We start from the raw sequence: 23,167 nt of genomic DNA on the forward strand, positions 1-23,167 counted from the left end.
TCCCTGCAGGAGAAGATATCCCATAATAAAAGGACCAAGATGTGGGGACAGAGTCCCAGAGATTCGAGTCCTCACTCCCTATGAGGTTCGGGCCCTGGAAATCGTGGGGTTGATCACGGAGAGAGCAGTGACTGGCACTGAGGTTGGCCTGCACCACAGAGGTGAGCATCCACTGCCCCTTCACCCAGATGACCTGTCTCAAGTGAGTTATTCGTGTCAGACAAAATAATCCTTCCCTCTCATTGACCACATGTCAATTGTCTCGCAGGATCTCCACTTGATGAGGCCAGGCCACCTGGAGTCATTCCCCCCACCCCCACCCCCAGCCCCATCCCTCCCGCCTCCACCACCACCACCACCCAAGAGACCATGTCGGAGGAGAGCTCCGACAAGTCAACCAGCAAGACATCACAGCTGTCACCTGAAACTTCCACCACTGCAGAGACACACACCTCGGTGGGTGACATGACAGGTGGTGCTCACCACAACCTGGTGAACACCACACAGCTGCCGATGCACATCAGGTGAAGGCAGGAACATCCAAGGGAGGCAGCAGTCGGAGGTCTGCTGGACCCAGGACTCAGTTAGATGTCGAGCCTGTGGACAAGGTTCTCCCAGAGCTGATGCAGATGATAGGACACAGCCGTGAGATTCAGGAATGGGGGTCAGTGACATTCCAGCGACGGCAAGGCCGATTGGAGGAGACAGGACCGCTGCTGGGGGCCGATGCCAACTCACCCGTGTGGCCCGGTGGAGGTCGTTGAGCTTCTGGTGGCACTGGCTGGCGGTCCGCCGGGTGACACTCCCTGCAGACGACCATTGCCACTGCCTCCCAAGCGGCACTGGCTGCCCTGTGGCTGACCCTCTGAGATCCTCGGGGGTACAAGCTATCCCACCTGGACTCCACCCCATCCAACCGTCTGGCCAGGTCAGCATCTCCGAATCGTGGGACTGGCCTGCACGGTGGCATGGCTGTGTGCTGTCTGGGGTTAGCTCTCCAGGATCAGATTAAGTGCTGCTCCCCTAGTTAGCGGGAGGTCCAAGCGAATCAGCTAGCAGGACAGTCTTTTCTGGCATGAAGCTTGTAGGGCATCATTAAGTGTCCTAATTAACGTTAGATAGCGGTGACAGCCTCACCGGTTCGGCCGCCAGGAAACACCCGGCTGTTCCCGCTCACTCCCACACTGAGAAACCTTTCCGTTAGATCGCGCCCACTGTTTGCAATTTGGGTCATCATATTTAAGGAAGTTATTGCATTGGAGATATGACAGCAAAGACTCATTAGACTGGCCTCTGGGGTGAGAGGGGTGTTCTATGATAAGAGGCGGAGTAAATTGAGTTTATACTCTGGAGTTTAGACGAATGAGAGGCGGTCGCACTGAAATATACAAGATTCTCAGGGTACTTGACAGGTAGGAACTGAGAGGTTGTTTCACCTGCCTGGGGAATCTCTAACATGAGGGCACAGTTCCAGGATAAGGGGTTGATCATTTAGGACTGAGATGAGGAGCAATTATTTCACTCAGTGTAATGAATCTTGTGGGTTCTGGATGCACCATTGTTGAATATATTCAAGGCTGAGATAGACAGGTTTTTGGTCTCTCAGGGAATTAAGGGGACAGGAAAGTCGAGCTGAAACTGAAGATAAACCACAATCATATTGAATGGCAGAGCAGGATTGACAGGGCACATACTCCTGCTCTTATTTCTTGTGCTCCTATGGTCGAATGTAATTTGTCCAGAATCAATAATACAAGCCTTAGGATATTTTGAAGCTCCTTTTCCTTTGTTTGACTTTGAAAGGAAGGGTGAACCTTTGCAGAATGGAGATGGTAAGGAAAGTAGGTTTAGTATAGTGTGGAACAAAAGGCTGAAATGGCCTTTTGTTTGTTACTGTATTGCCATCTCGTCTTACAATGGGATCTTTCATTAGTAACTGAGGGAGCTAAACAGAAACTTAGCTCTAGGCAAACTGTACACAATAGTATGATTAAAACCATCTTGAATTGTAACCTTCCTGGAAGAGCTAACCATACTCATGTTAACAATGGAGCTAGGCTATTCAGGAATGAATTTAGTAAACACTTGTTTACAGTCATAAAGAATAGTGGAAATCTGGAACTTTCTCCTCCAAAAACCTGTGGATTCTGGCAGTCAATATCAAAGCTGAGAACACGATCAGGAGAGGAGGAACGAAAACAAGGAAGATTGAACGAATCGGCACCTTTGGGAGTGGTGAGGAAACAAGACCCGTGTCTGTGTGGGTTTCCTCCGGGTGCTCCGATTTCCTCCCACAGTCCAGAGATGTGCAGGTTAGGTGCACTGGCCATGATAAATTGCCCTTGGTGTCCAAGCATAAAAAAGGTTAGGTGGGATTGCTGGGTTACGGGAATAGGGTGGAGGCGTGGCCTTAAGTAGGGTGCTCTTTCCAAGGGCCGGTGCAGACTTGGGCCGAATGGCCTTCTTCTGCACTGTAAATGCTATGATCTATGAAGTCGATCTGGATTTTCTCTGGGTGAAGATCCGATGCAGAAGTGGGGGGTGGGCATAGCCAACTATTAACCCAACCCATAAATCACTCTCACACGCAGCGATCAATCAGGGAGTGGGAATTTGGGCATGACGCACCCCTTTCTCTCTCGTGGCAAAAAATGGAGCATAACTTGAAGCTGCAGGATCTAACCCAAGGGGAAGAAGTTCACCTGCATGTTATAAACCTCAAGGTGAAGACAGTGATGGCCATTATGAGAAAGACTATTGTTGAGCTTGTGGGCCACCATGGGGCTGAAACCATTGAAGATGAGACTGTCTCTCCACCTGATCCTCCTCCTGACATTCCGTTTCTCTCTCATCCTACAATGTCCTCTCTCCTGTTGGCGTAATCAACACTTCAGATTTCCTGCTCTTGCCTCACCACAATTCAAACCTTGTCCCTTTTTCATTTTAAAGCTGCAACCTGCCCTGACAGTAGAGGATGAGTACGAAGGATGAGTACAATGAGCTGCTTCACAGCTCCAGGGTCCCAGGTTCGATTCCCAGCTGGGTCACTATCTGTGCGGAGTCTGCACGTCCTCCCCGTGTGTGCGTGGGTTTCCTCCGGGTGCTCCGGTTTCCTCCCACAGTCCAAAGATGTGCGGGTTAGGTGGATTGGCCATGCTAAATTGACCATAGTGTCCTAAAAAGTAAGGTCACTCGATTTTGCAGTCACAGCCATCAGTTCAGATTCTTGCACTGTCCATAATTTAGAGAACAGGATCGAAACAGGGTCTGCATGTGGTGAGACGCCAGGTATGGTGGGTTTAATAAGGACTGAGTGGAGTAAAGAACAAAGATTTATTTACAATACTGCATTTATACTGCCCGATAGATCCCTACCGGTGCTGCCCAGTCTGCGAATTTAACCAGCCTGATCATCCCCAGGTCTTCTTTTTAAAAAAATTTAGAGTACCCAACTGCAAACCTAAACATGTTTGTTTACTACCCCGAATTTCACCTCCATTCACTAATTCTTCACAACCACTTTTACAGGACTGAATCTGCGACTGCACAGGGCTTTCAACAGCGCTGAATATCACCCAAAATAACTGTAGCTAAATGAGCCATTGCATTGGCAACCCTCATTATGCTTGTCCTGCGCCAAGGCTTTGAACTCCTGGATGTCCGTTTGATGTCTCAAAGCATTTTGCCTGAGCATATTCTACCACTCCTGTCCGCTTTTAAAATTCCTTTTCTTCTGCAGGAATGTCCCTCATTCACTTCATACTCCTGAAGTCAGCTTATCAAAGAGTTATCTGCACATTCTTCGACACTATTGCATGCACAATGTTCTCCAGCTGAGTTCAGAACATGTCAGGACAAAATCGTAATCTTGTGAGCTCAGAATGTTCTGTAAAATTTGTCTATTTCGTGTCATGAAAAATTGGGAGTACAAAGTAGCCAACGTACAAGGATTTGCCAACATCATTTCACAACTTGAGACTAATTGTATATATTTGCCTTCCTTTTATCTTGTTAGTGATGCATCTCGCTGCTTCCACCAGTATACTGTTTCTCTTGGGCTGGACTCCATACAGGTCCATGATTGTCCAGGTGCCAGATGCCCCTTTGGTAAGTCATCTGTAATACTTTGTGTCTGAGCCTGGACGGTGAATATTCTCTGGCCATTTAAACATGGGGAGGGGCAGAGAGGAATGCCGGGAGAGCCAGTATGTATTCCAGCTAACTTCCCAAAGAGAAAGCAAAGCTTGCACTCCAAAAGCACCTTTCACAACACCAGGATGCCCTAAAGCACCAATGCCAAATATTTGAAGTGTAGTGATGGTGTCAATTTTTTTTGAAAATATCTTTATTCAGTTTTTTACATTTTATACATAAAACCAAACACAAAACAAAAAAAATAACAAAATCCACCCCCCCCCCCGCCACCCCCCCCCCCCCCCCCCCCACATCCTACCAACCAACCCATCTATGACTCAAGAAACCCCCCATCCCTGCACCGCACTCCCCCAAATCTCCCCCCACCCCCTTGGCAAGCAACTCTTTAAAGTGCAGAATGAACAGACCCCCATCTCTTCTGGAACCCCTCAGTCGCCCCCCTCAATGTGAACTTCACTTTTTCAGTATACAGGACCTCCAGCAGGTTCCCCCCCAGCCACACTGAGGCACCAGGTGGAGAAGCTGACCCCCACCCCAACAGGACCTGCCTGCGAGAAATCAGCGAGGTGAAGGTTAAAACATCCAGCCTCGCCCCCAGCTGCTGCTCTGGCAGGGCCAACCCCACCCCCAGGGGACTCGACACCAAGTCCAGGAGCATGATCGCCAACATGGTGCTAAAAAGAGACCTCCAAAATTTCTCCAACTTCGGAGAACATATGTACATGGTTGGCTTGACCTCTCCCACACTGCTTGTAGATATCTTCCACCTCTTCAAACAACCGGTCCATCCTTGACCTCATCAGGTGAGCCCTGTGCTTCACCTTTAACTGTATTAACCCGAATCTCACACAACTTCACCCTCCGCAACACGTCACTCCACAACTCCTCCTCCAGTGCTACCCCCAGCTCCTCCTCTCACTGCACCATATCCTCCTCCAGAATCCTCCCATAAATTGCCGAGATGACCCCCCCCCGCACAAACCCCCCACCACCAACAACACCCCCTCCAGCAATGAGGAGGACAGCTTCACCAGGAATGACGGGGAAACCTTCTTCACAAAATCCTGCACCTGCATATACCTAAAGGCCTTGCCCCGTGGAATCCCAAACTTCTCCGCCAACTCTTCCAAACTCACAAACCATCCTTCCAAGAATAAGTTCTTCACTTATGCCACCCCACACTCCTCCCATCCCCAAAACCTAGCATCCAATCATGCCGGCTCGGACCAGCATGAGCCTCAACTCCGCCTCTAACTTAAAATGTTGCTCGCAATTGCCTCTATATCTTCAGCTTGGCCACCACCACCGGACTGCCCAGATATTTCCCTGCCAGGGCCCGCAACCTTGGCCCCTACACAAACCTGCCTCCACCCTCGCCCTCCGGCTCCCTACCCCAACCCCGCACCTTCTCGGCACCCAACAATAATACATCAGATTCGGAAGAGCCTGACTGTCTCCCTCTCTGAAGCACCATTTTCCGAATCCTCGCTACTGAACCTGCCCAGACAAAACCAAAATCAACCGTTCCAATACCATAAAAAACGCTATCGGCAAGAAGATCGGTAAACACTGGAATAAAAATAAAAACTGTGGCAAAACCTTTACCACCTGCACCCGGCCTGCCAGTGACAGGGGGAGGCTGTCCCACCTCAACAGATCGGCCTTACCCTGCCTACCAGGTTTGTAAAATTCAATTTACAGAGTCAGACCCAATCCCAAGCCACCTGCACCACAGACACCTGAAGTGAGTAGTCACCACCCGAACCGGCAATCCTCCCAAACCCGCTCCCACCCAATGGCAGGGAGACCAAAAAGCACTCACTCTTTTCCAAATTCAATTTGTATCCCGAAAAAGGCCCAAATCACTTAACCAGCCCCATTATATTCCCCACGGTGGGACCCGGGTTGGAAATATACAACAACAGTCCTCAGCATACAGGGACATGTGGTGCTCCACTCACCATCCCCCCCTCGCCTCACGATCCCCCTCCACTTATCTGAATTTCTCAGGGCAATGGCCAAGGGTTCTATTGCCAGCTGCCAGCACAAACAAAAGGGGGGAAATGGGGCACCCTTTCCTCGTTCCCCTATGCACCTGAAAATACCCGAGTTCACCTTATTCATATGAACACTCACCTTTGATTCCTTATTTTGTTTTTATTCGTTCATGGGACATGGACGTCGCAGGCTGGGCCAGCATTTATTGCCCATCCCTCATTGCCCATGAGGGGGCAGTTAAAAGTCAACCGCGTTGCTGTGGGTCTGGAGTCACATGTAGGCCAGACCAGGAAAGGATGGCAGATTTCCTTCCCTAAAGGACGTTAGTGATCCGGATGGATTTTTACGACAATCGAATGTGGTTTCATGGTCTTTTACTTTTACTTTCAGATTTTTTTAAAATTGAGTTTAAATTCCATCACCTGTCATGGTGGGATTCGTACCCGGGTTCCCAGAGCATTACCCTGGGTCTCTGGATTACTAGTCCAGTGACAGTTCCACTATGTCACTGCCTCCCCATACAGAACAATTTGACCCACGCCACAAACTTAGGCCCAATCCCAAACCGCTCCAACACTACAAAAAAATAACCACACTCTACTCAATCAAACGTCTTCTCCCCCCCCCCCCCCCCCCCCCCAGCTACCACGTACTCAAACATCTCCCTCAACAGCAGCAGCAGCCTATACAAAAACTTCTTATAAAATTCCACTGGGTACCCATCCAGCTCCAATGCTTTATCATTTACATCTTCTCTACCGCCGGCCGAATCTCCTTAATCCCCACTGGCTCCTCCAACCCTATCCTATCTTTCTCTTCCACTGCGAGACACTCCAGCCCCTCCAAAAACTCCCTCGTATCCGAATCATCCGCCGGAGGCTCCGAATGAACCAATCTCGTATAAAACTCCTCAAATGCCCTATTCACCCGCTCCGGCACAGCCACCAGCTCCCTCACCCTGTCCCGAACCTGACAATCTCCCAGGAGGCCGTCTGCCGACAGAGCTGTTCCGCCAGCAAGCGGCTGGTCTTCTCCCCGTACTCTTAAACCACAGGCTTTGCCTGCCTCACCAAGTGTATTACTTTCCCTATAGACAAAAGGTCAAACTGTGTCTGCAGTTCCTTTCTACTGGCCAAAGGTTCCGGACTGGGATCTTCCACATACTTCCCATCCACTTCCAGAATTTTGTCTACTAACCACTGCCACTCCTCACTTGCCTTCCCATCCACCTGCACCTTAAATGAGATGATCTCGCCCCTTACCACCGCCTTCAGCACCTCCCATACCACCGACGGTGAGACCTCCCCATTTTTATGAACCCCACATAATCGTAAGTCACCTTTGCCATCCTCACACAAAAACCTGGATCCGTGGGCCGCCCCACATCGAACCTCCACACCAGCCTCTGTGCAAAAGGCCCCTTCTCCAAGACCAAGACCACATCCAACCTCCATACTGGCCTCTGTGCAAAAGGCCCCTTCTCCAAGACCAAGACCACATCCAACCTCCATACTGGCCTCTGTGCAAAAGGCCCCTTCTCCAAGACCACATCCAACCTCCATACTGGCCTCTGTGCAAAAGGCCCCTTCTCCAAGACCAAGACCACATCCAACCTCCATACTGGCCTCTGTGCAAAAGGCCCCTTCTCCAAGACCACATCCACACCTGCCTCTGTGCAGGTGTTCTCCTCCCCAACAATTTGCCGAACATCCCCAAAACGTACCCGGCCTTGGGCCCTCCAACCCCTCAGGCTGTCCCACCATCCAAAGATTCTGCCGCCGTGACCTCCAGGTTCTCCAGGTCCTCCATTTTGGCTCTCAGTCCCATGTTGGTCTCCTCCACCGTCTGCAGCTCCTCTCCCATCGAGGCGAGCTGCTCACTGTGCCATGACAATGCCTCCTCCACCCCCTTCAACTCCTCTTCCTGCTCCCGCACCGTCTCCGATATCTTTCCAAGATCCTCATTTATCGGGGCCAGCGTGTCGTCCACCAACTGTTTGAGCATTCCCATCATCTTCTTCCGATCTTCTCCCGATGCCTGTCAAAATGCTTGGCAAACTGCCACTCAAACTCGCTGCCATCGCTTCAGCCAGCGTGACCACCATAATTGACGCAGCCCCGCCCGGCGAGCTTGCTCCCGCCATCTTTCCTCCCACAGAACTCCGCACTGAACTCGATCCCTCAGGTAGACTAGCGCTCATTCCTCTTCATTTCGTATTCTTCCTATGGGATTTTCATTTCCTCTAATTCCCACAACTTTACTGCGGACAGCTCAGGTTAGTGATGTTAGTTGAGGGATAAATAGGAGACCGCGGAGAACTAATTTTCTCTTCTTCCAATACTGCCAAGGGATTTTTAGCATTCACATAAGACGGCAGATAGGGCCCCAGTCAAACATCTCAACCGAAGGACAACACCTCCAATAGTGCAGAGCCCTCTCAGTATCGTGCTGGAGTGTCCACCTGGATTTTGCATCTACCATCCTCGATGTGCTTAGCTTTCCTAGCTCTACCGCTGCATCTAGGTGGTTCCCCAGGATGCACATCAGAGGTGGAGGCAGTCTACTGTTTACCATGTCCCTTGATGCACATCCTCTGGGGCTCTGGGGCCAAAGGACCCCGGCGTACTTGCTGGCGGCTCATGCACAGCTGTGTCGCATTGTACTGGGTGCTGCCTGTGATACGCGGCTTTGTCAACTAGGGGGAGTTGGTGGCCACCATTGCCACTCCATAGGGTGTGTCCAGGTTGGCAACCAACACCCCTTCCTCCCGGTCGGTGCACACTGGGCCTTGGGGGTCACCTCGGGACAGAGGGGCAGCTGGATTGAGCCTCCGTCATCTGGCCCCACCAGCCCTGGCGGCTCCCCAATGTCTGCAGCATGGTGTCGACGCCCTCGGCAATGCTCCTCAGTGACTGGGACATGCTCGCCAGTACCTCGGCAGGAGAATGGACATGTGATCAGTGGGAGGGATGGGTCAGTCTGTATGGCATTAAGAACTCATGTGGGGAGAAAGCAGGAGAATGGGGTTGAGCAAAATATCAGCCATGATTGAATGGCGGAGCACACTCGATGGGCCGAATGACCTAATTCTGCTCCTAAGGGCGTGGAATGCCCTGCCTGCAACAGTAGTGGACTCGCCAACACTAAACGCATTCAAATGGTCATTGGATAGGCATATGGACGATAAGGGAATAGTGTAGAGGGACTTTAGAGGGGTTTCACAGGACGGCGGAACATCGTGGGCCGAAGGGCCTGTACTGCGCTGTAATGTTCCATGTTCTATGTCTTATGATCTTATGGTCTTATGTTTGACAGCCCATCTGGGTGGGTCCGGTAGATCCTCACCTCTGCAGCGTGGGTTGATCTTCACTTTGGTGACCGCTCTGTCCACGGCCACCCCTGTAACCTCCAGAGCTCGGTCCTCGAAGGTGGTGAGGATTCGGATGTCCAACACCAAGCCAATGGCAGGGCCCTCTCCCGACGGATGTGGGACAACATCTCCTACGGGGTCACAGATAGGGCATTATTAGCCCACGCATGGTTCTCCGCATTGGAGGGAGTTTGGAAGGTGGCAAGGGGTGAGGGGGATGGTTCACATGGGGGGGGAAGGTCTGCGGGGGGGGCGGGGCAGTGTGGGCGGCATGGGTGGGCCAGGGCATGGTAGTGCCAACTCATCCACGTGGCCCAGTGTAGGTCATTGACCTTCTTACGGAACTGGGTGCCGGTCCTCCTGGTTATGCTGTCCAGGCTGACGGCTGCTGCCATTCCTCCCAGGCGGCACTGGCTATGCTGTGGCTTACCCTCCGGGACTCCCAGGGAAACAGGACATCCCTTCTGGCCTCGACCGCCTCTATAGGAGCCTCCCCAGGTCTGCACCCTGAATTTTGGGGCCAGTTGTCTTGGCGCCTTGGCTAAGAATGGCTGTGCCAGAGCAGTTTAAGTGCTGCTCGCCCTTGTTGGCAGGGGGCTGGCGAGCACAGCCCCGGTGAATCAGCTGGCAAGCCATGATTTGCGTCGTGAAGCCCGTGAGGCCTCCTTAAGTGGATTGCAGGGCTGGCTCTGCCGGGCCGAGCGCCGGGAAGCTCACGGCAGTTCCCACTCGCTGCCACACTTAGAAACCTTTTAATTGCATCGTGCCCATCGTCTCCCAAATGGAGAATCCATCCCACCATTTTAGAACTTTAAAAAAATTAATTTATGGCATGTGGATGTTGCTGGCTAGGCCTACTTGCCCTTGAGAAGGTGGTATGAGATGCCTTCTTTAACTGCCGCTGTCTATGAGGAATAGATACACCCACAGGGCTGTTAGGGAGGGAGCTCCAGGATTTGTACCCAGCGACAGTGAAGGAAGGGCAATATAGTTCCAAGTCACGATGTTGAGTAACTTGGAGGGAACCTCCAGGTGGCGGTTGCAATGATCTCTATATGTGCAGGTACACTAGGGATTAATGCGTAATCAGTAGCACTACATAATCACTAGAGGGCTGGACCAACAGGGGTATAAAAGGCAACCACATTGTGTCTCTGGCTCTCTCGGGGGTGCACTGTGACCAGGGCAATAGCAGAGTAGTTCAGATGGCTAGTGGAGTTATGTATAGTTACCGTAGTTAGATCTTGTTAACCTTATCACTAGTATCAAAGTTAAAGTAAAGAACTCATGCAATTATTGTTATAGTTATTCAATAAACCTTTTGTTACTACTGGACGAGTTTGAGTCTTCTTCATCGAGATTCAGAAGACCTCTGTCTTGTTATGCTCTTGACGTAGCATAAGCGGCTTCCTTGATGTGCACTCTGACAAAGGAAGGTTCAGACGTGGAAATAACTTCAACACGTTTATTGAACGATTTACAATTCTCCTACTCGGGTTCGCCACTACTGTTAATCCTTCTATAGCTACACAGACTGACAAACCAGTCTGCTACAATCCACGTGGTGGGTGTGATGTTGAATCAACCCTGTGTCTGTACTCACTGAGTGCCTCCACTGGAAAGAGGAAGATCATGTGTGCTGTGTCCTTTATATATGGGTTGGTGTAATGCCACGCTGTGGTAGTGTCACCTCTGTGTGTATCGTGAATGCCCATTGGTCGTGTCCTATCTTACTGACCTATTAGTTGAGTGTCTGTGTGTCATGTCTCTGGTGCTCCCTCTAGTGTCTAGCTAGTCTATGTGTACTTACATTAACCCCTTGTGTATTTACAGTGATGCATGTCACCACATCCCCCCTTTTTTGTGTTACATATTTTCTCTACACTTAAAGAAAATTGAACAAAAACAGGTAGATAAGTGATGCTATGTACAAGTCATGAGAACCGTGATTAAACAATAAGTCCAAATCATATGTGTGAGTCCAAAACCCATTATCATGGTTGAATGTCTTTCTTGTTGGGTTGCTGAGTTCCTGATTTTGACGGTGGCATGTCCTTGTGAACGCCATCAGTGTCCCTGTGCATAAGGAACCAAGAAGTGGTCAAATCACTTTGTTTTCTGATTTGGAGACTTTTTTTCTTCCGATGCTTGTGATAGCGATAATGGATAGCATCTGTCCTGAAAGCCAGGTTGCCTGTTGGTAGCGCAGCACACGTGACTTGGGAAGATGCATCTTCCAGCCATGGTATGTCATTGTACTGAAACCTCTTCATTAACCAAGGATTGAGTAGCACATGTTACCTACCACACAGGTAACAAAATAGTGGTGTTCCCAGGTATCTGCTGCTCTTGTCCTTCTTGATGGTTCTGTGGAGTGGGTGAATGTTTGTGGGAGGGGGAGCAATAAAGCGGGCTGGTGTCAAGCTTCCTGAGTGATGTTGGAGCTGCACTCATCCAGGCAAGTGGAGAGTATTCTATCACACTCCTAGCTTGTGCCTTGTAGATGGTAGACAGTTTTGAGGAGTCAGGAGGTGAGTTACTCGCTGCAGGATTCCTAGCCCCTGACCTGCTCTGGTAGCCACAGTATTTATATGCCTAGTCCAGTTCAGTTTCTGGTCAGTGGTAATCCCCAGGATGTTTTTAAAAATATATAAATTTAGAGTACCCAATTATTGTTTTCAATTAAGGGGCAATTTAGCGTGGCCAATCCACCTACCCTGCGCATCTTTGGGTTGTGGGGGTGAAACCCACACAAACATTAAGAGAACATGCAAACTCCAGATGGACAGCAACCCAGGGCCGGGATCGAACCCGGGTCCTCAGCCCCCTGAGGTGGCAGCGCTAACCACCATGGCACCCTACTGGCCAATCCCCAGGATGTTGAGAGTGGGGGTTATAGTAAAACCAGAAGACAGGTTAAAACTTTATGAATCACTAATTTGGCTAAGGCCACAAACCTCTACCACCACACTGGCACCAAATCTTCTTCATCCACCATGTCCACGTTCGCTTACCTAGGCTGATTCCCAGTCCAGCAATGCCTTGATTTTAAAATTATGACCCTTATTTTCAGATTGTTCCCTGGCCTTTCCCTCCCTCTCCCTGTAATCTCATTCAGCCAAAAAAAACCACTCCAGGCAGTCTTCCCATTTTGGCTTCTTAAACATTCCTGAATTTAATTGTTCTGCCATTGTTGCCGTGCCTCCAGCTGCCTGGGCCCTAAACTGTGGAACTCCCCGCGGAAGCCTCTCCACTTCTTTTTTCTACTCTAGGTGCTTTTTAAAACCTGTGAGCAGAATCTAACCAGATGTTTTTCAAAGTGTCAGTTCCAGTGAGAAAACGAGTCTGAGTCCGGCCAATGCCAGTGGTGGGAAATTGCACGTAATACTGAGCCATTTTAAAATAAATTATAGAACATAGAACATAGAACAGTACAGCACAGAACAGGCCCTTCGGCCCTCAATGTTGTGCCGAGCCATGATCACCCTACTCAAACCCACGTATCCACCCTATACCCGTAACCCAACAACCCCCCCTTAACCTTACTTTTATTAGGACACTACGGGCAATTTAGCATGGCCAATCCACCTAACCCGCACATCTTTGGACTGTGGGAGGAAACCGGAGCACCCGGAGGAAACCCACGCACACAGGGGGAGGATGTGCAGACTCCACACAGACAGTGACCCAGCTGGGAATCGAACCTGGGACCCTGGAGCTGTGAAGCATTTATGCTAACCACCATGCTACCCTGCTGCCCCACGTGAATCACACCATCCTCATGGAGGCTTGCCGCTGATTTGCTCGCCCTTGGACAACTTAGTCCCTGCAATCAGTGGGCAGCTCCATACAATGCTTCCCCAGCACTTGTTCCAGATCCAGTTGGGCAATGGCTGCCAGGAAGCCAGCGCCAAGATTCTCCGAGGGAGCCCTGACCAAACTCCTGGGTGGAGTGCAGCAGAGACAGGATCTCCTGTACCCACTCCTGTCCCTGCCTGGGGGGCTGTGCTGAGTGCCAGCTCGTGACAGAAGAGGACGGGGCAACAGTGCAGCCAGAAGATGAATGTCCTTCTTCGTGCAGCCAGGGTAGGTCTGCCTGCACAAGGCTGTACCCTTTAGCACTCCCTTCACACCTCCATGGTGATCTCCCGCCCAACCACCTCATAGGTTCCCAATACAAGTCATGCAGGCCTCTCCCATCAGTCCCTGTCCCCCAACTCCCCCAGTAGCTAATCTGCTCCTCACATCCCCGCTCACACTCATGTCCCACGCATGCCAGATTTCAGCACTATCTCAGCTGGGAGAACTCCTGCCTGCGCTCTCTCTGTGGTATTTGTAAAGGATGGGCTTGCAGACCATGAAGGTACAAACAAACAGAAGCTTTATTGGAAAGGTGTTTACTCCACAGACTGTTGGGATAGACTGCCCATTTGTCTGTGCAAACGGCTGATGATCTCATCAATATGTCATGTGGACCCTTAAAGTGGCCTTGTTCCAATGAGGAAAACACATGCCACCATGAGCAGACATAGCCAGCCAGAGTCTTGTCCGAGCTCAGATGCTTCACGTCCTTTGAGGAAAGACCCTTGAGTTGGTCAGCGAGGAACAGCGCCGTGCCTGTGCAGAAGATGAAGTGGGGGCACAGACAAAACTGAGAACCCTTAAGACACGCAGTCATAGTTGAAGGCCCACATGAGTAACCTTTCTATGCTCAGTTACCCCCAACAATGCACTAATGCCATCTCCATTCCCTTGCAGGGCAATCAGTCAACCAGGCCGGATCATCCTCGTGCCCTCTGGACACCACTGACCCGAGCAGCTCCGAGCAAGACATCTCAGAGATGAGTATAGAAGAGGCATTGCATCTTACACCCACGCCCTTCACCCAGTGCAGATGCTCATTCCTCAGTGGGATTCCTGGAGGTCACCATTACCAACAGTCTGTCCTGGTTGATGCAACAGTCAAGAAAGACCAACAACGTCTCTATTTCCTACGGAAGCTAAAGAAATTTGGCAGGTCTACATCGACTCTCACAAACATCTACAGATGTGCGATAGAGCACCCTATCCAGCTGCATCACAGCTTAGTCTGGAAACTACTCAGTCCAAGATCACAAGAAACTGCAGTGTCGTGAACTCAGCCCAATGCATCACACAAACCTGCCACCCCCACATTGATGCTGTATACACCGCCTGCTGCCTCAGGAAGGCAGACAGCATTATCAGAGACCCCTCCCACCCAGGCATTGCCTTCTTCCAGACCCTTCCATCAGGCAGAAGGTACAGAAGTCTGAAGACCCTTACATCCAGACATAGGAACAATTTCTTCCCCACAGCTACAAGACTCCTCAAGACTCTCCCTAGGACTGATCTGTTCCCTGTAAGAACACTATTCACGACGCTCTATGCTGCTCGTGCTCATGTATTTGCTTTGTTTGGCCCCTTGTTCCGCACTGTAACCAGTCACTGTTTGTCAATGTACTCTGTTGATTATTCTTTTTATCTACTATGTACGTACAGGTTCCCTCGACCGCAGAAAAATACTTTTCACTACTTCAGTACATGTGACAATAAATCAAATCAATCAATTAATCAATTAAATAATAGTCAGGCTTCTGGGTCATTCACTGGTGAGCACCTCACACTTGATTGTCCGTAGCTACAGAGGCAGGAATGTCCCAGGGAACCAGCACTCGGAGGAATGTTGGAGCCCAGGACTGCTGAGTCCAGCCCGATGACGTGCCCCTGTGTCCGGTCATCCCAGAGCTGTTGGCGCTGCAAAGACAGAGTGACGAGCATCGGGAAGGGGTGACAGCATCCATCCTTAGACTGGAGGAGTCCCTCACCTTCTATCAGACCAGATGGTGCCGTCACTCCCAACACAACAAGGCCACAACTGCAGTGGAAACCTTGGTGCAGGACATACACTCTATGGCAGGGGCTGTCCGGCTCATTGCCCTGCATGGAGGGCTTGAACTCCATGGTGCAGGCACTGGTGGGAATCCATGAGTGTCAGCGCCAGAGGACAGCAGAGCACCTGAACCTTACTCCAGCTACCCCTCTATCCCATGGAGGAGCACAGGAGCCCTCAGGCACCCAAAGGGAAGAGAATCGCCAGGAGTGCAACCAGACGACCCTGGGGGTGTCCAGCCCGTCTGACATCTCTCTCCCTATGACCGGCACACCTCCAGAGCGCACACCGAGAAAGGTAGCACTGCAACACCCGTACAGCCTGAAAGTAGGCCCAGACTCTCAAAGTCCGAGCCCCCACAGGGGATGCCTGCCAGGCAATAGGGCATGGAAGTCAGCAGATCACCTCAACCTCAGCTGTGAATCCTGGGAAACACCTGGATGTAGCTGGAATGGAGGGTTTACCCCTTATTCTCAAACTATTCTAGTTCTGGACTCCTCCACCATCGGGAACATTCTTTCTGAATCCACCCTGTCTAATCCTGTTCGAATTTTATATGTTTTTGTGAGATCCCCTCTCACTCTTCTAAACGGCAATAAATATAATCCTAACTGACTGAGGGCGCGATTCTCTGGAAAGAATTCCAAGTGTTGTAGCGAGCGGGAATTGCCGCGTGTTTCCCGGCACTCGGCCCGGCGAGGCCAGCAACGCTGTTCAACGTTAATTGGTCCACTTAACGAGGCCTCACGGGCTCCCTGACCCGAATGCTGGATCACCAGCTGATTCGCGGGACCGCGCCGCCAGCTCCCCCCCCCCCCCCCCCCCCCCCCCCCCCCCCCGCTAACAGCGTCAAACTGCACTTAGGCTGCAGTTGCTCAGCCCTCCCCAGCCAGCTCGCAATAATGGTGCTGAGGGGACCAGCCCCACGATTCGGGGATGCTGACCTGGGGAGGCTCCTGGACATGGTGGAGGCCAGGAAGGATGTCCTGTTCCCCTGAGGGTCCCGGAGGGTGAGCCACAAAGCGGCCAGTGCCACCTGGGACGGGGTGGCAGCAGCTGTCAGCCCGGGGAGTGTGACCAGGAGGACTGGCCTCCAGTGTCGGAAGAAGGTTAACGACCTGAGTGGACACCAACGTCCCACTCCCCAAGGGAGCATCGCCTCAGGCAATTCCCAACCTTCCCTCCATCCCCTTCCCCTTCAGCTTTTCCTCCACCCACCCCTTCAGCCCCCCCCCCCTCCAACCCCCTCCCCCTTCAGCACTCCATCCACCCACCCCTTTAGCCCTCCCTCCATCCCCCTCCCCTTCAGCACTCCCTCCACCCACCCCTTCAACCCTCCCTTCACATACCCCCCTCACAACTGTGAACCACGGGTGTGGCTAACGATCCCCTCTCTGTGTCCCCTCAGGAAAAGCTCTCCCATAATCGGCGGGAGAGGGCCCAGACTGGTGGTGGGGTGCCGGGCTTGAGAATCCTCACCTCCTTCAAGGAGCGGGCCCTGGAGGTGACTGGTGTGGCCGAGGACAGGGCGGTCACCAACGCGGAGGTTGGTGGATGCCGCAGAGGTGCTGGACCACCAGGCTCCATCCGGAGGACATGTCAAACATGAGTAATGATTACCTTACTGATTGACCCATCCCTCCCACTGACCACATGTCCATTCTCCCACAGGTCCTCCAGCCGACGGTGCCGGCCCATCCCGGGCGGCACCCTCTCCTGACCCCGAGGAGACCACCTCGGAGGAGAGCTCCGAGGATGCCACCATAATAGTCGCGGCACAGCTGTCATCGTCACCCTCCACCAGCGCAGATACACACACCTCGGTGGGAAATATTAGGGGTCAGGCTTCTGGGGCACAATCTGGTAATCACCACACTGCTGCTGATGTACATCAGGTAGAAACAGGAACCCCCAGGTGAGAGTCGGAGGTCTGCTGGATCCCAGGACCCAGCTGGGTCCCAGCCTGATGTTGAGCCTCTGGAAGGGAGTTACCCGGAGCTGATGGAGATGTTAGGGAGTGGTCGGGACATTCAGAGGGAAACGTCAGTGTCGCTGCAACAGATCCATAGCTGATTGGAGAAGTCCCAGAGGCTAAGGGTGCAGGAGATGTCACCGGCAGTGAGTGACACTGAGGCCAACACTGCCAGGGTGGCGACCGCAGTGGAGAGCCTGGTGCACGATGTCGGCACCATTAGTAAAGGAGTTCAAGGCGTTGCGCGGTCGGTGGCAGCCATGGCTGAGGGTCTCGGCAGTATGTCTGCCTCGCTGGGGGATGGCACCCAGTACCAAGCTGACCTTGATGGGGTTCGGCAGGACATGTCCCACTCTCGGATGGGCATGGCTGAGGCGCTGCAGAGCATGTTCCAGTCACTGAGGAGCATCGTCGAACGCATCAACGCCAAGGTGCGGACCAGGGGGAACCACCAGGGCTGGCAGAGCCAGGCAATACAGGAGCAGCTGGGGCTCAAATCAGCTGCCCCTCCATCGCAAGGACTCCAGGACCCTAATGCCTTTGATCGGGAGGAGAGGGCGCTGGGTGCCAACCCGGACTGCAATGAAGTTACTGTGAAAATCCCCTAGTCACCACATTCCGGCGCCCGTTCCGGTACTCAGAGGGAGAATTCAGAATGCCCAATTCACCAAACAGCACGTCTTTCAGGACTTGTGGGAAGATACCCGGAGGAAACCCACGCAGACACAGGGAGAACATGCAGACTCCGAACGGACAGTGACCCTGGGATCCCGGAGTTGTGAAGCAACAGTGCTACCCACTGTGCTGACGTGCTGCCCATCCTGGGGAAACACCAAGACGTGGTAGTAGTAGTGGTAGCTAGGAAGGCCAGGCACATTGGGAGATCCATGGGAGTGAGTGCTCTTCCGGTTAAGCGGAGGATCCCGCCAACGGAGAATCCAGCCCGTGGTCTGTGCGGTGCCCTGTATACCATGCCAGATATATGTGGTGTGCGATGCTCTACGCACCATGGTCGGGATTCTCCAAAGTCTCGGCTAAGTGTTGGCGCCAGCATAAACACCGAAGTGTTTTACGCCAGCGTCAACAGGCCTCTTGGCAAAGGGATGCAGTGGCCCACAGGGGGCCAGCATGGCGCCGGAGTTCTCCACACGGCTCCGGCACCGACAAGCGGCCCTGCAATGCCGGCGCGGGTCCGCCCATGTACGTGGTGGCTGTTTCCGCGCCAGCGCCGCGCAATATGGCATAGCGACACAGCAGGCCCATGCGGAAGGAGGTAGGCCCCCCCCCCCAGATCGCGCCCGCCGGCCGATCGGTAGCCCTCAATCGTGGGCCTGGTCGTTGTGGAGGTCCCCCGGGGTCTGGTCGCCCGCCCGCCCCCCCACCCCCAACCAGGACGCCCTCGTGGCCGCGGGTCCGAATTCCCGCCAGGTGATACCATATATGAACCACGCCGGCGGAACTCGGCCGGTCGATCGCGGAGAATCGCCGCAGGGACCTCTTTCAACGGCCCCTGACTGGCACCGCGCCGACTGACTGGCACCAGCGTCGGAAAGGCGTGGCGGGAATTTTCGGCATCAATGCCGATTTTCCGACCCGGCGCAGGCCCGGAGAATCCCGGCCGATGTCAGGTATACGTGGTGTGCCATGGCTGTGTACCATGTTGGGTATGTGTGGTGTGCGGTGCCCTGTGTACCATGTCAGGTATACACAATGTGCTGTGTACTATGTGGGCTATTTTATGATGTCTGTGGATACCGTGTGGATACACGATACCGTGTGGGGTATGTGGGGTTCTATGTCCTGTGACGCGATGACAATGTGTGAGTGCATCGACCAATATAATTTGATGGCGAGGTTATACCTTTCTCAACCTTGGCCTAAACATACTGTCCAACCAAGCAGAGAAATTTGCTAGCTCTGTAAGCTTTAATGTCTTTATCTTCATGCCTCAGGGTCATAGTGGATTGATCCTTCATTTTGAGGTCTGTACTCCCTGGGCCCTGTAGTTTTATTTTAGACAGCTGAATTTCAACTTCCTTAAACCAGTCCTGTCGCTAATCCAATTTGTCCAATAATACCCCAGCCCCTGTGAATTATTCCAACTCTGAGATCAGAACTGCTAATTGAGATCTTTAATTTTTCCTATGAAATGTTGCATTTCCAATACCCTGCACTTCAAAGTGGCTGGATGCTTGCTCCATCCTTGTTCCTTCAAATTAAACTTCTCTGCAGAATTGTTCAAAATGTCTGGACTTGCCACGAAGAAAGCATTCAGCTCCCCCTGCTGGGCATTCTCCACGGTGCTGCTGCTTTTTGGTGCTGCATTCGGATCATTTAAAAATACCTGGAAAGGTTCTTCCTTCCCCTTAGGCAGTTTTGGCAGGCTTGCTCATTATTTTGGGCCTACATTCTGAATTAACCCCTGCAGAACCTTGATGTCTCCCCAAAGTACCCATGATGTGGCGATGCCGGCGTCGGACTGGGGTGAGCACAGTAAGAAGTCTTACAACACCTGGTTAAAGCCCAACAGGTTTGTTTCAAACACTAGCTTTCGGAGCACGGCTCCTTCCTCAGGTGAATGAAGAGGAATGAGGAGGACTCTTCATTCACCTGAGGAAGGAGCAGTGCTCCGAAAGCTAGTGTTTGAAACAAACCTGTTGGACTTTAACCTGGTGCTGTAAGACTTCTTCCTGTGCTCTCCAAAGTGTACCTTGATTCTGCTGTCACAGCATCACTGCCTTGCACACTGTTCCACCTTTTCCAACATTAAAGCCTCCCTGGTTTGCAGGAAGTCTGACCGCACACAGACTGCAATACGGTTGCGAATTAACTCATGCTTTGAAGATCCACAGGAGCAATTATTGCCAGTTGATACAAGTTGTTAATAAATAAATCCTTGGATTCACCCATCTTTGATTCCTGTGATTAAATGTCACCTTTTCAATGGCCAGATTCTTCTTAGAGCTGAAGTAATGATCGAAGGCCTTCAAATTCTCATGGGACACTGAGGTCCCCTTGACTCCTTGCCTTGCCAGGACATAATCAGCATATCGCCTCGATAGAAGGGTACTGACCTGATGTTCATGTGTTGTTTCTTATAAGCCCGAAACTGGTCAATACCTTTCAAACTCTTGGCTTCAGAGCTCTCACCTTTGCCCTCGCTTTGACCCTTGGAAGAGCTGTGGATGGGGTAGCGACAGTTCAATGGCTGCTGACATTGTCTCCATAAAGTCAATTGTATCGTAACCATTTAATTCTATTGGTGCTATCAATTCATCCATCTTATTACAAGTACTGTGTACATTCAGATAAATAACTTTTAATTCTGTTCTTTTACCGATTTTGCCTACTCTGAACTTATTTGGTGGTGCATTCTTGTTTATGTGTTTTGTCCCTCCCCGTCGCACTCTGTTTATCATTCCCTGTATCGCTACCCTGCACTATTATATTGTCCTTTCTTGTTAAAAGTTGCACAGTGGTTAGCACTGCTGCCTTACAGCTCCAGGGTCCCTGGTTCGCTTACAGCCCCGGGTGACTGTTGGTATGGAGTTTGCATTTCCTCCCCGTGTCTGCGTGGGTTTTCTCCGGGTGCTCCGGTTTCCTCCCACAGTCCAAAGTTGTGCAGGTTAGGTGGATTGGCCACGCTAAATTGCCCCTTAGGTCAAAAAGGATAGGTTGGGTTATGGGGAAAAGGGTGGAGGTGTGGGCTTACGTAGGGTGTTCTTTTCCAAGGGCCGGTGCAGACTCGATGGGCTGAATGGCCTCCTTGTGCACTGTGGATTCTCTGAAACTCTCTTCGCTATTTATCCCAGGTGCTCGCGGGAGTTAGAAACATGCCCACAGACAATTAAGCAGACAATTAAGCACATTAAGAAGGCAATTGAACAGAATTTTAAACAAGCACAGAGGATGCTGGGTAAACTCAGCAGGCCTGGCAGCATCTGTAGCGAGAGAAAGCAGAGGTAACGTTTGAAGTCCGCACGATACTGTGCTCGTTGCATGGGCAACATGAAGAGGCAGTCATTCTGTTATGTTGCACTTTTCATCCAAGGGTGGAATTAACAGAGGCCAGAGAAATAGCAGTGTGAGTGGTTAGGGATTCAGGTAAGATTTTGCTGCTGGTTTATTGCTGATATTTCTCAGCTTCTCCTGTGGTTTCTGCTGAACTCTGCATTGGAGCTTTTTTTTGAAGACTCTTGGCCGGGATTCTCCGCTACCCGGCGGGGTGGGGTGTACCGGCGCCGAGGAGTGGCGTGAACCACTCCGGTGCGGCGAAGGGCTTGGGGCCGTGCCAATCGGCGCCAAAGAACGTCCGCCGGCCGGCGTGGGTTGGCGTATGCGCGGGAGTGCCAGCGTGTACTGGCGTCATCCCAGAGCATGCGCAGGGGGGTTCTTCTCTGCGCCGGCCATGGCGGACCGTTACAACGGCCGGCGTGGAGGGAAAGAGTGCCCCCACGGCACAGGCCCGCCCGCGAATCGGTGGTGGCCCCCGATCGCGGACCAGGCCACCGTGGGGGCCCCTCGCGGGGGCCAGATCTCCCCTTCCCCCCCACCCCCGAGGACTCCACAGGCCGCCCGCTGAGCCAGGTCCCGCTGATAAGGACCTGGTCTCATTTACGCCAGCGGGACCCGCCAAAAATGGGCGGCCACTCGGCCCATCGCGGAGTGGAGAATCGGCGGGGGGGGGGGGGGTTCGCTGCCAATGGCCCCCGACTGGCACGGCGCGATTTTCAGTCTCGCCGAAAAACCGGTGCCAGAGAATCCGGCAGCCGGCGTCGGGGCACCGGGGCGGGATTCACGCCCCCCCCCCCCCAACGGCGGGTCGGAGAATCCCGCCCCTTATTCTTCCAACTCTCTAGGAGGATTTCTGCCAAGTGCAGAAATTGGAGTGGAACTGATAGGTCACCGTACCCCCCAGTTAAGAACAAAGGACAAAGAACAATACAGCGCAGGAACAGGCCCTTTGGCCCTCCGAATATGTACCAGTCATGATACCAACCTTTGCCAAAACCCTCAGCACTTCCTTGTGCCGTATCCCTCTACACCCATCCTATCCATGAGTTTGTCGAGATGCCTTTTGAACGCCGTTAGTGTATCTGATTCCACAACCTCCCCTGGCAACGCATTGCAGGCACTCACCACCCTCTGCGTAAAATACCTGCCTCGCACATCTCCTCTAAACTTTGCCCCACGGACCTTAAACCTATGCCCCCTGGTGACTGACCCCGCCACCCTGGGAAAGTGTGCCTGCCCATCCACTCTCTCCATGCCCCTCATAATCTTCAAATACTTACTGGTTTTGCCTTAGAATCACATGACTTAAACTTTTAAGATGCACATTTGGAACAGCACAAGTTCATTCTAAACCCCTGCGGATTCCTTAATGAACAGCCGACTCAATGATTTGACTCTTGACAGGTATAAATACGCCCCGATTCCAAATCCACTCCCTACCCTGAGGTGCGCATGACTCTTGTTCACGGTAGAGAATCCAAAGCATTTTTATGCTTCTGGGGAAAGACTTATTGGGTTCAGTCTGGATTTGGGAAATTGAGCATCTATCACCCTTGCTTTTTCACAATTTAGCTCTTGCATCAATTTATGGTAGCGATCCAGTGGATGTCTGCACCTCTTTTAAACAATGGCTTCACTGGTGCCACAGGATAAAACGAGAAACCCTGTTATATAATCTTTATAATCTTTTGATTATTGTCACAAGTAGGCTTACATTAACACTGCAATGAAGTTACTGTGAAAAGCC

General features: G+C 51.9%; 1 long non-coding RNA gene across 1 annotated transcript in view; it reads left to right on the plus strand.

The window, feature by feature from the left end:
• The window catches only part of LOC119962384, a 30,300-nt gene extending 15,804 nt beyond the window's left edge, over positions 1–14,496 (plus strand). The window contains exons 2-3 of the long non-coding RNA XR_005459854.1: positions 4,016–4,107; positions 14,282–14,496. This is a non-coding gene — a long non-coding RNA (uncharacterized LOC119962384). The remainder of the gene's footprint in view (positions 1–4,015; positions 4,108–14,281) is intronic.
• Positions 14,497–23,167: the final 8,671 nt, after the last annotated feature.

The sequence above is a fragment of the Scyliorhinus canicula genome, chromosome 2 (assembly GCF_902713615.1).
Source record: "Scyliorhinus canicula chromosome 2, sScyCan1.1, whole genome shotgun sequence".
Lineage (NCBI taxonomy): Eukaryota > Metazoa > Chordata > Chondrichthyes > Carcharhiniformes > Scyliorhinidae > Scyliorhinus > Scyliorhinus canicula.